Consider the following 5,236-nt stretch of genomic DNA (forward strand, 5'->3'; position numbering starts at 1 on the left):
TTTGGTTTCGTGTGTTTCAATAATTGCAACTGTTCCATTTGACACATGATCAGTGGCTACACTGGTGCCACAGTGACCTGTCCTAGTGATTTTCTAGCTTTAAATATGTTCCTGCACAAGATCATAGAGATGAATTTCACTGTCGATGTTTCCTGTACGTTATGTTGTAGTCTTATTCTCACTTGCACTCTTGTTTACCTAGAAGGTAAGCACGTTTGTCATTGTACAAAGACAAGTTACTTACCATAGTTTCTCTTCAGTTTGGCTGACTACAGCTACTGGACTGCTTTGCAGCAGCAATGAATGAGATTGGCCTCAATGTTTGTCAAAGTAGAAATGAGTTAAAAGACCACTGATACCAAAATTGAAACATCAAGATGTTTGTGTTGTTTCATTGTCCTGTATATGTAGGCACTTCTTACCGATTATTAGTGGCGGATGATGAAGATGTTCGTGTTGTTTGATTATCCTGTATATGTAAGCACTTCTGACCGATTATTAGTGGTGGACATTAACTTTAAGATATTTTAATTTGGTTTTAAAGGAAGAGCGAGTGCTCACTTGAGTTGGCAGCACCTCGCTACGTCGCCACTGGCATGACATAGATCCAGGCCCCATGTGACGTTCCACGAGTAAAACGCGTATTGTCGACGTCGCAGAAGATTTGGGGCGCGCACACAATACCATGACTGGCACCCAGCAAGGGCTACCGTTACTCACTCCTCTCGCTCTCTTCTGGCTGCTTATGCCAGAAATGCTTTTCTTTTTCCTGAGGGGACATGCACTTAGCAGGCTTAACATATAGAAGCACCCACATCGTTTCAATCTTTACAGTCAAATCCCGCTACAACGAAATTGACAGGACGCGCGAAAAGGTTCGTTGTCGCGGAATTTCGTTGCAGCGAAAATTCATCTATAGACCACAAAAGTTAGGAAGATCTGATGATCATGACTCGTCATTTGGTCCCGGCAAGCGCATGCATTGTCCTTTGCATTTAATTCTCGCTAACTCGGACGTACTTGGCCGCACACCGAGTGAATGTATTTTCTCGCGTATAACACGCACAAAATATACAGAAAATTTAGCGCTAAACTCGGGGTGCGGGTTACACGCAATTTTGGTGAGCAAGTTGGCTTCACGGTAATGCAAGGAAGGCGGCTTTGCGTCAATACGCGAGTTATACACGTGGGCTATACACGAGCAAATACTGCATGCAGGCTGCCCTCGAAGCGTGCCGAGCGCGTAGCGCCGCGAAGGCGCGTGCTGAAGTGCGCTAGAGGCTAACTGAAAGGGGTCATGAACCACTTTTCCAAGTAATGATCTAATGGCCTCAGTATCGGAGTGTACTGCCTCCCGAATCGATTGCCGCAAAAATTTCTCGAATCCGTCAAGAATCAGCGGAGTTACGGGGGTTTGGCGCACGCTCCCAGCGCTTTCTCTCTTTTCTCGTGCCGACGAGCGCACTGGAAGCTAGACAGGGAGGGATGGCATGGGGGAAAGAAGTTACGCCAGCGCGCGTCATGAAACGCGATCGCTCTCCCGCTGTGATTCGCTTGCGCGAGTGCGGCTACCGTGTACTGAGGAGTGCGGCGCCGGCAAGTGGCGGCACCCCGCGGCAAGAAGCGCATCTGATCCGAACGCCGCTCTCGATTTACGTCGGCTATCGGCCAGTAAGCATGCTATGTCCTGGCTATGTCTTTGCGACGTACAGCGGACAGACGCCCCGCCCACCGACGAGAGTGAGAACCGGCCTCTGTTTGAAAAGAGGGTGCCTGGGGAAACGGCAACTTCGCGCTCCGCTTGTGGCCATTACGCGGCGCGCACGACTGTAATATTTGGCAGAGCAGTTCATAGCCGTGTCAGCTTTCCGCAGGATGTGTTTTTTCAATCAGCCCAAGGGGTGCTTCATGACCCCTTGAAAACAAAGTGCCGGAGCTCCGCATTACCACAGTCATAAGCGAGCGAAAGGATAGCCGAAACGCTTTGTGCCGTTTTACGACTTTCTTGCCTTTAATCGTTCTTCCGGTGTGTTAGCTGCGTACTTGAGCGTATTCGCTATCGATGATCGCGACGATAGCGACCGCGGTTTTCAGCGCAGCGATTGCGGCAAACGGTGGTTCCGTTTTCAATCTGCGTGCTGGCCGTGCGCGTGCCTTCAGAACTGCGTCGTTTCTATCGGTGATCGTGTCTACTGCGGTTTTGACCGCAGCATTGCTTTGAGTCGGTTCTTCCGCGGCCCGCACACGCATCAAACTCGCCGGCAGCATCATGGCGGATGGACGATCTGTCGCCGAGCATCTTCATGGTGAATAATTTACCAGGATGTGCGTGTGGTCAGAAAGCATGTCTCCGATGAAAACAAGGGTCTTGCAATGCGGCCGCATGGCTCTGGCAACGAGAAATGGTAGAGTTTCTAGCGGAATTTCACGGCAATCCTAGGCAAGCTCCATTTCCTTATGTGGTGGCACTCGCGAAAACTTCGTTCAGGCGGAAGTACCCAAAACAGGTATTCGTTGTGACGAGACATTTTTCACGTTGTTTTCTATGGGCGGCTGACGGGGAATCGAAAATTATTCGTTGTGGCGGAAATTTCGTTGTAGCGGTATTCGTTATAGCGGGATTCGACTGTACAGTGCCCCGCGGGGTCCTTGATGTAAAAACTGCACTTCCCTCGACACCAAAGCTTGAGTGCAGCATGTGATCTTAGGCGCTCCCTCGCTGTGGGGGGCTAGTTTCTTGCGGTTTTAGGTGGGTGTTTCAAAGTGATGCAAAATTCGTCGCAATTAACGACGCTAGCATTAATTGTGCAATACGTTAGAACATTTATGATTCAATTTCGGGATTACCAGACACAAAGCTACAAATTACAGTAAAGTCGCAAACAAAAATTTCACTGACAGGGGTCCTTTAAAGTATTGGGTGGCAAATGTTGCCATATATGTACTGACCGATCACTAAACTTGGCAGCTATTGTATTACATTGACCTTTTGATGACTAGATGAAGCCTGAAGACAAAGATTAACAGCTGTAAACATTAAGTTGGAACCAACATGCATGCTCTCTAAGTCTCAAGTATTTGTTCTACCATTCTGTAAACAAACGAACGTTGGGAACTTTTTGTTCTTTGTCGAGCTCTCGCCTAGATATTGATTGGCTACTGTGGCATTCAACCATCAAATCATGCCTCACAATGATGAATATATTACTGTAGTACTGTATGCCTTAGGAATAAAAATATAAAAAGATACAATTACAGTAGCTACATAGAAATAAAGCTGATCAGCTAGCCACTTAAAATTATTGATGGACCTCTTACTAGGGGTGCGCGAATATTCGAAATTTCGAATATTTTTCGAATAGTGTTTGCTATTCGATTCGATTCGCACTGGAATTTTACTATTCGAACTTCCCAAAAACAAGTACAGTAAACGTCCGACTAAAAGTGACCCCTTCAGATTTTTAATATGCTTCACCTCATCACACCTCGGTATTGCGGCAAAGCTGCCTTTCAAGTTTCGTTACAGTCGAACTTTGCGAAGACACGTCGTCAGATTGGAAGTGTTCCCTAGAGTTTCAATATGCTTCACCTCATCACACCCCGGTATTGCGGCAAAGCTGCCTTTCAAGCTCCGCTATGGTGGCAAATGTATTAACTCAAGAAAACGCTGGTTCCAACATGGAGATGAAAGATATGGCAGAGGTGGGGGCTCAATTAATGCCGTTTTGGACCTGAAATTTAGGCAGGAAGTCCGAAAAATCGGAAGCCGAAGCTTTTTAGCATCCAAAATTTCAGATGTTCTTAGATATCGACGTCTATGAGGAAGATTTGGAACTCCGGACTTGAAGGGAGCACACCCTTGTCCGCGACATCAGTTGGGCTTCCACTGAAGTTGAAAGAGAAGGAGAGGCTGAGGAAATGGCATCTTTGCCTATCACGTGTAAAGTGTTGTCGACAACACTTTGGTTGCACCAAATCATGTACATCAATAGAATTCAGCCTCTACATTGCCTCATTCTTGATATGACAACTACGAAATACCACCCCGCCAGTGCTTCATCAACCTAGCGAAAAGACACGCTTTGATGTTGCTATCTGAGAAGAATATGCTTAGGAATCTTCTCCAACTTTTTTCTCTGCAATTTCGCTTTGAAGTATTCGAAAAATATTCTAGAAATATTCGAGAAATATTTGAAAAATATTCGATTCAATTTGCACTCACACTTCAATATTCGAATTCGCTTCGCACCCAAAATTTTGCTATTCGCACAGCTCTACCTCTTTCCCAACATACAACGTCGCGCTTTCCCCTGATGGCGAAGTTTGCGACACACTAGCCATCAAAAAAAAGCAAGGCCCCTAGTTAAACAGTTCTATCTAGGGTCCTTACAAAAGGAGCCATATACAGTAACTCTACAAACGTCCATAGGAATGTGAAGGCATCATGCGGAATTCAAGTGGGACCCACTAGTGCGTGCTAAACTGCTGAACCTGTGGTAAGCATTACAATTATATGAAGTGCTATACTGAACAATTTGAACCGTAACATGCAGGTCCGATGCGAATTTTGACATATTTTTGCCTTTCTGTGCATTTGAATTGTGGCACAGAGATTGGCATCCTGGAATTGGTGGCGGGTGTCTGCGAGGCACCAACGAAGACCAATTCCAAGTTATCTTTATAAACCAGGCAAGTAACTACATCGAAAGGTCATGACTATAATGTGGGAACTCTGTAATATTTGAGCACGAACGGAGCTATGAAATTTCAACCACCTGGTGTTCTTTAACATGCACTTACACATACATGTACATGGGCCTCAAGCATTTTTGCCTAGGAAGTCACGTGACTGGAGAGAAAGGTCCATTGTCCATGTAAAAAATTTTAAAGTGCATGCAAATGTCGTATCTCGCTGGCTCTTCCTACTCTTTTCCTGGTTGAACACACAACCACTAAATGCGAGCTTTGGAGAAAAAGTTTCGTATATTTAAGGCAAAAGCCTTAGATGCCTCATCAAACGCGAAAACTGACCGGTGGCATCGGGTGCAACATGAGTGGTGCAAAAAATCACCATCACATGATGATGTCACCGTATGATGTCATCATGACTTCACAGATCGCCCAAATTCTGTGACGCCATTATGACATAACATCACATGATGACATCATCACATGACATCGTAGCTTAGTCAAAGGTGGGCCGATCACGGAGGCGGTGCAAAACCACGTTAGGTGC

Source organism: Rhipicephalus sanguineus, chromosome 3 (assembly GCF_013339695.2).
Source record: "Rhipicephalus sanguineus isolate Rsan-2018 chromosome 3, BIME_Rsan_1.4, whole genome shotgun sequence".
In the NCBI taxonomy this organism is placed as follows: Eukaryota; Metazoa; Arthropoda; class Arachnida; order Ixodida; family Ixodidae; genus Rhipicephalus; species Rhipicephalus sanguineus.